The sequence below is a fragment of the Nanorana parkeri genome, unplaced genomic scaffold, assembly GCF_000935625.1.
Source record: "Nanorana parkeri isolate BGI_ZX_2015 unplaced genomic scaffold, ASM93562v1 scaffold618, whole genome shotgun sequence".
NCBI lineage: Eukaryota > Metazoa > Chordata > Amphibia > Anura > Dicroglossidae > Nanorana > Nanorana parkeri.
Window position 1 is genome coordinate 542830 of NW_017306886.1, and position 12984 is coordinate 555813.

Here is a 12984-nt window from a genome sequence, read left to right on the forward strand (position 1 = left end):
AGTATAGTTTTCCTTTAGAGATGTGAGCATTTGTGTCTATGTATATGTATATCTTTATAAAAACAGATCTTGTGTAGGGTTGTTATTAATTGTCTATTAGTTACTGATATACAGCCACATTTCTGAAAAATATAAAATGTTATAAAGCCTGCTAACAATTTGAGAGTGTCAGTAACTAGTGCATGGCAGGTCTCCCCATTGGTTGTTTTTGTTTACCTTCAACTGTTTCTTATTTTTAAGTGTAAATCTAGCCATACATGGCTACATTTTTCTTGTCCAGCCTGTATAATTTTACACCCGACCCAATTTTTGTCAAGCTGGTTGGACATGGCCAAGCCACACGCGGCTTAAAGTTTGGATGATTCAGTAGGAATCAGCCAAAGTTTAAGCCATGTACGGCCAGATTAAGTCCACCCAAAACCTTTATTTCCAGCATTTTATAGAGCGGCAAAGAGAGTTGGTTTTTATTGTTATCTGTGATCCCCCTGTGAAGTTCTTGGCAGACTTTCTATCTGGGAGACTCAACAGATTATAGAAAACTAATGAGAAATCCTACCTATCACATGCAACACATTTTCCTCAAGATTTCCTCAAATCCTATTCTAATTACAACTGTAAAATGTTAGACATCCCCTCATCTCCTAATCAAAAAGGTGAAAGTGACACAAAAGGTAAAACCAGAAGGATCCTAACAAATGGTCACACTCCTTTTAGTATCAAAGATGGCTAAAATACAGAGATAGCATTCTTAACCCATAAAAACAATTAAATACACAAACCTTAGCCACATTTCATCCTATGCGTACTATGACTGAACGCTGACATACAATATATCAAAGGGGAAAATCTCCAAGGATAAAATACACTCTCAGAACCCTGAGATACAGATATTCAGTGCTCACAATCCACATTTGTGATGTACACGTGAAATGTAGCAATCCTCAATGATAAAGGATATATCTCCAACATCCAGTGTTAGCTCACAAAATGCAAAACATTAATGTATTGCCATAATGTATCCAATAGGATCATCTAAATGGCAATGGAAAATTATACATCCAGTATACCTGTGAGCATGGAGAGGTCCGATCATGCCCCACATGTATCACTGTGCTCTGCCCCTTCCTCTGGAGCTCAAGAAGGTGAAAGTGGATATGCTCAATGAAGACACAGAGATCAACAAATACCGGATTGTGATCTTAACCCTTCCCCATTCTAGTCAAAATTAAATAATATGTTTTAGCTGGTAACGTTAGGCATTCAACAAATTGATGCGTAATGCTTGAACTGTGATTCCTAAGAACTGTAAGCAGATGTACTGTACCTTAAAACATCAAATTAATAGAGATAGCTGTAATTTAAAAACATTTTTTTTTCTTTTAGTTTTTTTTTAATTGGTCTTTTTCTTCTTTGTAATAGATTTGTGTTTGACAATTGACAGGTTTGATTTTTATCACATTTTTGCATAACTGTTAAGAAATTTACTTTTATGTGCAGTGTGTTATCTCCAGTATTAAAATTACCAAATGATTTAGCACAAGAAAAATGACAATAAAATTAAAATGTGTTTGCTTTCAAGTACAAAATTCTAGTTCACCTTACATTTGAAGAAAAAAAGTGTAACTTCTTTACTTTGTATTAGAATTAGAACTTTTGCTAGGCTTTTATTACCACTTGTACTGTATCTCAAATGCCACTTTTCTCTCAGTTTGTGAGCGGTCACTGGAACAGAAAATAAGGGGTTCTCTCCAAACAGTGCACAACCTACAATGAAATTTCTCTGTTTTAGTAATGTTGGGAATGGTTACAACCTCTGTCAGTTTTTACCAATGTATGTGTCCCCATTGGGAACATTCCCTGAGTCTCCTAATGGTTATCAGATCCGACAGAGGTTCTAATGCTTTCCCACTATCCAAAGCTTGACACAATGGCTGGATTTCCACTTTAAAGTTCTTTATCCGCTTAAACAACATTTTCCACCCAACAGAAAAGCCTTGTCTTTCTGGGATTTAGTACATTAAGTACAATGAGAATGTAGTTCCAGAGGCAATTGCTAGTTGGAGATCTGCATCAGATTAATAATCAGGAAGATAAGGGGAGATACGCATTCGATAAGGCAAAGGGTAGTGTGAAAACTGTGGTGACCTATAGTAACAAATCGGCATTCATCTTAGAAATCTCACCGCAGTAAACTAAGATCAAACTGACTGATGTGGGTTGTAGCACTATGCCATACCTCTTGCTATTCCATCTAACAGTACTTAAGCACAGAGGCAAATTTAAGCCCTTTATTGCTCTCTTTCTCATATCACAGTCATCTATTAATGTCAGGACCAGCTGTGGACGCACGCTGTCAGAGCCAATAACGACGAGTGGTTTCACCTTTAGCAGCCGCCGTTCCCATAAGGCAAGCACACCTACCGGTACTTGGATGCCGCCAGGACTTAAACTATTTGCTCTAATCAGGTGATGCCACAGGCTGGCCCCCAGGCCAAGGAGACGTACTGACTGATGCCAAAGTACAAGACAGGAACAGGAAACAAATACAAGACAGAAACTAAGATACAAGAAAGGTAAAGGATTAAAGAGCCAAGGCAAGATTAGGATAAAATATCAAGGCCGGACTGGGATTCAGGATCAGCATACAGGCTTGTGTAGACAGAGCAAAGACATGACAAGGCTGGAACTATCACAAGCCCAGGGCCCTAGCCTGGAACTATCACAAGCACAGAGCCCTGGGCTTGTGATGCTTAAATAGAGCACAACTTAACGTGATGCTCTGACCTCTTTTACTGTGTCTGGCACAAGTGACCGCACCTCCCCGAGGTTCCTCTCACTTGCTCAGTTTTATCCACACACCCCCAATAGGTGGTACCCTCCCATCGCTAGATTGGAGGGTACATTTCCGCTTTTGCTTAGGCTATCCGCCTACTGTAGTCACCCTTGTCTCGGTGTAGGCGTCTCAGCCTGCCCTTGCCCCCTTTTTGCTCCGCTTCCATCACTCCCTCATTCCCCCTTTCCTGATGTCCCCCCCCCTCCCCACCCCATCTCCTCCCACCTCTCCAATTCCTACTGTGGGTCGGCCCCTTCCAACATGGCAGCAGTGGGCCCGTTGCGTCTCACCACATACAATGTCAAGGGACTGGGCATCCCGGAGAAGAGATCCAGGCTCCTGGTGGACTTGAAAAAGGCAGGTACGCAGGTGGCTTTTCTGCAGGAGACGCATATTAAGTCTGACAGGGTGCCCAAACTCAGGAATAGGGACTTCACGACCTCCTATCATTGTCCGTCCCCCATTGCCAGGTCCAAAGGGGTGAGCATTTTACTCTCCAGGAAGGTGGCATGGACGTTTTCGAGACCTTAGGATTGACCCGGAGGGTAGATTTTTGTTTGTGAAGGGTCTGATAGGGGACGCCCTGGTTACACTGGTAAACCTATACCTTCCCAACTCAGATCAGGTATCATTTTTGCAACGGACTATACCACTCCTCCTGGAATTTGAAGAAGGCCTGCTGATAGTGGGGGGCGACTTTAACTTTGCGTTAGACCCCTTACTGGACGTGTCTAGAACAGCCTCCCACCTCCCCTACTCCCGCCTTAAGAGACTTAAATCGGAGCTGCACCTCCTCAGACTGACTGACGTCTGGCGCACTCTCCACCCACAAGTTAAAGACTTCACATTCTACTCCTCGGCCCACAACACGTACTCGCGCCTAGATTATTTCTTTCTCCGGCACAAGGACCTATCCTTGGTCGTCGACGCATCGATTGGGGACATTTTGCTGTCAGATCATGCCCCAGTCCACATAGCGCTAGATCTCCTCCCTTTTGTCCCCAAAAGCCCCTCGTGGCGCCTGAACGAGTCGTTGCTGCAGGATCCGGGGATACGCTCTGAGCTAGAACGCACGATCGGTTCCTACTTCTCAGAGAACTCCTCCGACTCCCTGTCACCCTCAGTAATATGGGAGGCACAAAAGTGCGTTGTTAGGGGCGTCTTGATCCGCCACGGAGCCCGTAGGAAACGGGAGGGGGCTCTGAGGGTGGCCCAACTCTTCGCCAGACTCCACACTCTAGAGTCCGCTCACAAGAAGTCGCTGGCGGCTACCCATCTCAAGGAGTTGGTTCTACTCAGGAAGGAACTCAATGATCTCCTCCTCTCCAAAGTACGCCATGGCCTTTTGAACGGCCGTCGTACCCTTTACGAACTTTCTAATAAACCGGGCAGATGCTTGGCATCGGCCATGCGGGGCTCCCGACAAACAATGTTCATACCCCACATTATGAGCCGGTCGGGGAAGAAACTGACATTGTCCGCTGATATGGCCAAGGAATTCCAGTGCTTTTACAGCATGCTGTACAATCTCAGGGAAGGCTCAACTGCATCCCCCAATCCCCCTGATGGTATGACTCTGACACATTATCTTCGGGATTCGGGGGTGCCCACTCTATCACCTGAGATAAGGGACCAGCTGGAAGCCCCGATCTCCCAAGCGGAACTCGACCTAGGTGATGGTGGACTTGACGGACAACCCCGCAGCTTGCTTGCTGCACTTAAGCACCCTGCCCATTAGGAAATATAAAAAATCACTGTCGAGACACCTCCTGAATGCTGCCCGCCAATGCATCCCTCTGCTGTGGAAACAGACCACCTCCCCTACCCTTAAGTTATGGTTCACCAAGGTGGACGAGATATACCTGATGGAAAATCTAACCTCCACACTTCGGAATACGGAAGAGCTCTTTCGGTCCACCTGGAGACCATGGGCCTCTTTTCAGGGCACGGATGAGTACCTTCGGGCCATGCTCGTGACGCCCCCCTGAGCGCTGGAACAGACCCAGATCCTAGGTGCTTGACCCACACACACCCGCTCCCCCCCTTACCCCCTCTGGCCTCCCTCGTCTCTCCCCTGGTGTACCCCCTATACTTTTCCTTCTGATCCAACCCAGCCCTCCTTCTCCCCGTGTCCCTTACCTTTGCTAAGCCCATACATACTCCTTCATAGGTGCCTTTGCATGCAGGGAAACGCTCCTCTAATGTTTATCTCTCGCTATTTGTTGTACCGATACACGGAGCCCCACAGTCTCAACAGTGTAATTTCAACCTGACTACATTTTTTACACCACCTGTGCTCCTACTATACATCCCATCGCCTAGATGACACTAGGAAGGCAGTAATAGCAGATTGACCAATGTATCCATTGAGCCAAACCACTACCCTGTAACTGTAATGTGCACATTGTACTGTATGCATGTATTTGTGTTTTTTTTTTTACACCCCCTGATTTCCTCAGGAGATGTTGTAATGCTGTTGGGGTGACCACCCCCCCCTGTACTGTTGTACTAAGCACTTGTCAAATAAAGTTGACTTCTGATAAAAAAAAATAAAAATAGAGCACAACTAACCAGTGGCGTCACAAGGGGGGTGCGGCCCGCACCCGGGTGAAACCATTGGAGGGGTGACACCAAAATGACTTACAGTCATTTTGGTGTCACCCCCCTCTGAAAAGTTGGGCGCTCGGTCATGGACCAAGCGCCCGACAGTATCAGGAGAGAGGAGGGGACCTGGCGACATACCTTATCCCGCCGGGTGACTGTCCCCTCCTCTCTCTGCTGGCGTCCATCACCAAGATGGCCGCCGACAGGTATCAGAATACTACTGCGCGTGCATTTGACAGGCTTCCAACAGTAATACCTTGACAGCAGCTGTGAAAACTCTGTGTAAATAACCCACTGTACTTACTTTCGCTTTAGTTTCCTTCATCCCTCTTTTTCCCATTTGTTAGAATCAATTTTTTTTTCTGTTGGCCGACCTTAGCTAATAGAGACAAAAAAATGGTTCCAGCTAATCAGAAAAGGAGGGGTGATGTAAATGCACCCACAGAGGTTTCAACAGACTCTTTTGCACAGCTACTGTTACATGGGACAGCAGGAGGAATTGTACAGTTCTTTTAAATACTTAAAGACCAGTGACAGAATATTTCTGTCATGCAGGAAAATGAGCGCTGGTCTATTATGGCTCATTCAAACGGCATGCAAGGGGCCTTAAAGCACTGAGAGACAAATAATCCTCTAAGAAAATCTTTATACAAACATTATTACATGGAAGAGCTTATTTATGTGTTTGCATGCTGTTACTGTACATTAACTTGCAATTATTTTTTAACTGCTGTAATATAAAATGTATTGCAAAAACAGTGTGTCCATAATTTGTGGTGAGAAGCTCAGTTGACAAATTGATCTGCCATTGCAGGCTGTTAAATGGGTCCCTTAGTAGTCCACATATGAACCATCTGCAAAGGATTAATCTCCTTCCAGATGTAAGTAAGGATGTTTTATATATTGTTAAACCAATAAATCGGGATTATGTGCACTCAGAAACCAAATGTGCACTGATTATGCACATAGAGCTCAGGCTGTGGCATGGATCACAGGCTTCCCCAGTGAACTAGTCCAAATTACTAGTTTATTAGTATAAATAATCTATAAGTTCAGATCGAATGGCTGAGCAAACTGGTCATATTTGATCAGTCCGGCTGTCCGTATCCCCAGTTGCCTGAATGAAAAATAAATTTTTCTCCAAAATGTCTTTGGTCAATTACATCTTCAGAACCCTTGTCGCTTTTGTTTACATTCTATATTTACAATAACCCTTTGCAAGGTACCCTCTCAGTGTTGGAAGACATTTGGTCTGGTATGGTATAGGAGTGGAAGGGGGTGCAAGCTCACTATCCTGCCTTTCCTGGCCACCCAGACTGAATGCCTGGATAAGGATCTGGTTTGAATTTTAGGTGGAACCCCATGCCTTCATGAGGATCTTTCAACATACCAAAGGATTTGTAGACTTGTTTAACCAGCCATGCAGCCCAGGCACCTTTACAGAATTCTACAAAAACATAAAATTAGCATTCAATTCATTACAATATTCATCTGCCTTTAATTATAAAAAAAATGTTAATACCTTTTTGGACCCGGGGAGACCAGGTAGTGCAGAGGAGAGAAATATTTCACATGCTAAAGTTTCCATACTTATGGACAAAAGGCAAAACTCTCCCATTTCTTCTTAAGTCTTCTTATTTATTTCATATGAAATGTCTATTTGGATATTGATCATCTAAACATTTGAAAAAAGTCTACAGCTAGAGTTCTTTAGAAATGAAGCAAAGATATTCATCGTAAAATGAAAGGATCATCATGAATTTCAGTTTCAGTTAAAAAAAAAACTCTTCGAGATCAATCATTTTCTATATATGATTTGGTTTAAATGAACTGTAAAATAATCAGTACAATTGAGATACAACTGATGTTTGATGCTATATTATTAGACAATTTTGTAAAGTTCAGTAGAGCATTTTATATCAGTTCAGCAAGAGAGATTTGTAAGCTACATTTAGCGTGATATGTTAGAAAACAGGTCGATCAGATACAATTATGCAAGCTACCACTGCCAACTTGTAGAGCCAAAGGAAATCTCACCGCTCTAATTCCTTAGCCACCATCAGGACTCCCCAGGTGCTGGTCTAATAGGTGCGTCTATCACTGCCAACTTGTTTTTAAATGCAAATTATAACGGTTTGGGGGTCAGTTAACTTTACTACGTATGTGTATATGGTTTTAAACTGGCTTTATCTCTTTATTTGAAAGCTTTATTTTACAAATCTTAATATAGGTTGCATCCAAGAAAACATGGTTTACTCAGCAATATGGTTTTCTAAAGAGACAGCACAGCTGAATTTGTTTGTTTGGCTTGCCTCTCTAATTAAAATCTGTGCCCAGTGAAAACAGCCAGAAAGAGGGGAGGAGCTTGAGCTACTGAGCACTGTAAGCAATGGCCCTTTTTAAATGGAGCAGATAACAATGGACAGATAGCCATATAAAAAAGAAGCTAAAGGTTTACCTGCCAGCAGAACTATGTATAATTTGTAATTATGTACATATTTATTCATTACATACACAGGAGCTGATTTATACTGTGTACAGGGCTTTACAAAGGTTTTGTCTTGCTGCTCCTTAATGTCAACTCAGATCTCAGTTCTGTATAAATTAGGGCACATTCACACTTTGGCATCCTGATGCGTTCTGTTAAGACATGCATGTGTTCTGTTACGGCAGTCCTTTTAAATCAGTGGGCTGCCATTGCACAATGTGATGTAGAGCACTTCCTGTTCATTCACAACTGTGGACACAGTAAGCATACACTCTCCTCAGTTATTTACACAATCAACAGATATCCCATTGCGCATCAGACCGGAATCCCACTGTAGTATGTAGAAGGGTGATGGAATGATGTGTGGTTGGCGCCGCACAAATTCAAATGTAGAGGAGATAGTCACCAGCACAGCAAGGTCCAATGCATCAATACGTCCTTAAATTGCCGGCAGATACACATGGCATCACAAGTATGAGCAACATTTCGGAACCTACCAAAGTCTCTTCATCAGATAAATAACATAGTGACAACCATTGTGAACATAGTGTGAACTTATATACAGAGACAAACCATCTAAAAACAGGTGCCACCCCCGTCTGACATCACAATGACATCATATTCCCGCTCATATTGCATATGTTAATTATGTCGAAAGGTATAAACATTAGCAGCAAAAACATCCTTATCACTGTGTAAAATTAACAGCATGAGAAGAGTGTACAAATGTATATTGGACGGCCACCTCCTCCCTTGTGTTTTACTGTCCAGGAGTGCTCCAAGATGTGCTGTCATGACAGCCGCAACACTGATCAGCAGATGCCTCACATGCTGACAAGCGGGGGATGGTCAATTCCAGCAGTATCAAGCTGACACATGATGCTGCACAGAGAGCTCAATGTCAGCCTCCCCACACGCTCCTCGCTGGACACCGGTCTGTGTCTCCACAGATTCACGCTGCCTTTGCCAACACAAGGAGGGGAGAGCAGCGGGCATCAGATTGCACACAGAATGGCGCCCAGTGGGGAGAAGAGAAGCCTAGAGATGGCCGCATTTACTGCCGTTATAGTACTTTTGGCATTTTGCCCAAAGTACCAATTGTTGGCCGAAATTTCAGTGCATCCCTAAATATATATATATATTTATGCAACAGAAGATTGGATTTCCACATCTTTTTCCATTTTGGAGTCAAGTTTTACAGTACATATCCAATCAAGACTTTCTTTTTTAGTTTTTGTTACAGTATGGAAAGGTTAGGACCTGAAATTTTCCTTGCATGGTGGCATGCCAGGGTGGCTCCATAGGTCCCTTGAAGGCATTGGAGTCACCCAAAAACCTGAGGCAGATATAATTTGTCCAGCTCAACTAAGAAGGCAGGCTCTATTTTAAAGAAGAAGGAGCAACACACAAAGTAAGTACTGAGGTCAGCTGTTGTAATTGATTTCAATATTTAAGAGTTTAATAACACCTATAATCAATTTTAAATGTAAAAAGTAAATGTCCTGAGTAACAGCAAACACCACAGGATATCTTTTGGTCAAAAAACATCCTCTAGATTCCCTCTGTTACTGGGTCCTTACTTTCCATCTGGTGTTGGGCCAATATATTTTAAGGGTGTAAAGTGAGGCACCACTTTTTTAATTAAAACAATAATGGAAAAAAAAACCACTGCACAACGACAATACACAAATTGGTCTGGAGGATCAGTTGGTTCTCACAGATGTCTGTCATCTATGAGTCAGCTAGACCGGGGTCAGACCTCAAAGATGCTAAATGGGTTTCTCATTGAAAAGCTGCATTGCACAAATATCCCATCGCTGACTTTTTGCTCTACCCATCTTGTCTATGCTCATATAAAAAAAGCAAACACAAAAAAAGAAACACAATGTGGATAAGGTGTTATAATATTATTCATTTATATACAAGTGTAAGGCACTTTAAACAATGGCAAGTGCAAAGATATCTTATATTTATATACAGTATATATTTCACATTCCTATGCTTTATATTATACATTTTAATACAATTTTCAATAGCCCTTGCATTTATCAAGAATGTCAAAAATATATTCAAGGTAATCTTTTTTATTTCTTTGGCACAAAATTAGTCAGAAAATTACAAAAAGATATAATTAATTCACTGAAATGATCTAAAATGCATAGTTATATTCTTACTCTTTATGAAAGACCCGATTTTACCCCAGTAATGTGAAGTGCAAAATTGTACATGAACCTCTGAACAAAGGCTTATACACACACACATGAATTAAAGCGAAATAGGCAATTCAGGACCTAACCTGGCAGGAACTGCCCATCTATGAAGATATTGCTTCCTATGGTCAGTCAATTTCTAGGGGCATTGCAGGTACGAAATGAAAAAGTACGATAAAAGAAGACACACAGCGATCATATCACTATGGGGTTATCATAAAACCATTTATGTAGTTCACTGTGTGATCTGTTGGCCATTACAATGTATTATTTTTATTCTTTACACCTTTTTTTTCAAAGAAGAAAACCAAGATATTCATTTTTCATTTTGTATAAAAAGAATGTGTGTGGCAGGAGAAGAACATTTTACCGCTAATCCCCTATGAAGCTGAGGTACTGATCCTCGGTTTAGCTTACATTTGATCACTGCTGTCAAACTTAGGCCTGAGGGTATGGGCACACAATGCCTTTTTTCTGCTGTTTTGCCCTAGCATTTTAGTAAAACTCTGCCAGAACAAACCATAGGGAATGACAAATGTGTGCATACTGTTAGTATGAAGAGAAATATCAAGGTAAAACAGCCATCTGCAAATGAACATTAGCATTTAACATATTCTTTATATCTGATTATCACAATATTTTAGACATTCTAGTAAAGACCTGTATGCATGCATAAAACGGCAGTTTACAGGTAATCAATTCATAAGCGTTTATTGTGTACCTAAACCCAAGAACAAAAATGTAATTTATTTTGCTTACCAGTCCTTAGATGAAGTGGCTGCATTAGTTTTCTTATTCCTTTATTTTTACCTGGTAATGTGGCAAATAACACACTTCCTCTCCCTACATGTCTATATATTTTTCTCCACTCTATCCATGGGTGATGGAACTAGTAGTTTACACAATAAAGATACATTTTTGTTGTGATTTTCTAACTCACAGGAAGTGACAAGGACACTTCATTTCTGGCAAGATCAACAAGTATTTTTTGTACTTGCTGAACATTTTCTTAGCCCGGAAAAATGTAATGCAGCCACCACATTTAACGATTGTTAAGCTGCAATATATAACAGTTATGCTTTTGGTTTAAGTTATGCTTTAACTGCTAAAATGCCATTTCCATGAAGTTTAGCTTTAGAACTGTAAAAATGACATAAGTAAACAATTATTTTCAGGACTAGCTTAAAACTAGCTTAAACATGAACTGTGATAGACAGGCTCCCTAAAGGGCAATTCATATAGTACAATGCCTAGTTCTATAACTAAAAATAAAAAGACTATAGAAGCCAACATGACTGAATGATGACAACTTGAACAGGTTCCAATGAGCATATTGGTAATCCCTGATGGTCTGGCAGTGAATGACACTGGGGCTTGCTCTTGGCACTCAGTTTCTTTGCTGATTAAAAGCTGCTTTGGTGGTTTTAATGCTGACCACAGACTGGCAGATGTCAAGAATGACAGGTGCTGGCTAGTTTTTGCCTCTCAGCGCCATAACTAGTTACTCATCTTGTAACTGAGAAAATTTGAAGATCATTTAACAAGTTTAGAATTTTTGCACTGGGACATCACATTGGGATGCAATTAGACCCTGAATGGTCACCTTATGTATCTAGTGCTTACATAGAAGAATTTACTTCTTGTAAGTGTGGTTTCTACTTCCTAATGAGATAAAGAAATTAAAATTGCTCATTTCATTGAGTTATATATTGCTCAGTTTACACAACTGCTGGAAAGTCCCCAAAGCAGGTTTCATGTCTGATACCTTAATATACACAAACTCAAAATAGGGTCTTTAGCTTGTGTTCATGTAGTGTTCTGTCTGGTTTTCAGCCCTAGCTGTGGAAAAATGTATTGACCAGAAAGCTGTGTCAATCATTTCTTCAAGTTCACCCCATGTCACTTAGAACAGTTACATATTCTTACAATAACACTGCAGACCTTACAGATGCATTTTTATCAGCACCTACCTTTGGCTATATAATCCTTTTAGTGTTAGCAATTTGGCTTAGCTCCCTTCATTGACATCCCTGACATTCAGAGATTATTTTATTGGCTTTAACATACAGCTTAAATCAGTCTACTCCGTTAATGCAAGCACAACATTTCTACGAAGTATTGTCACGCAGTGCCCTTTACCCTTGAACAACCAATGATCCTTAGAAAGATGCATATTAACATTTTCTAAGATCAACTATTGTACAATGGGTGAGTTCAGATTTAGCAACAGTATACAACAAGGACCCTACTCTCTCACTATACTAAATCTTTCTGCAGTATTGCTTTATTGTGACAGCAGTATTGATTTTCTATCTTGATAAATCTAACCTAACGAAATACCTTTAAAAATATTGTTACCGTTCTAAAACATTTTTTCAGGTCAACTTAAAAGGTTTTAACCATGTATTAAAAAAATGCCTCAATGGTAAGGTAACTATACCTGAGGTACATCAACCATAGAAGTTACCTTCTATGGTGAGTCTAAATACATTATAGTCTCTGTGAGACATGCATATTATTACAATCTGATTGCTGGAAGACATTTAAAAGTTAACAAATGTAAAGTTGGCCCTTTACTGTACCAAACATATTTTTTTGAAAACAAATCAGTAAAAATAGATGAAATTATTAAATCACTTAAACTAAAATGCCCTTATATCTTTGTATATTTGAAACGCTGGACTTTCTGCATTTAGCTACACTTGTTACTTAAATTTATAATTTCACTGAAATGTTTTCCACAGTTACACTGTGCAAATTAGATAGAACTGCTTCCAAAATATCCTTATTCAAACAGTGTAACAGCTAAACTGTTATTATATATATATATATATATACATACACATACA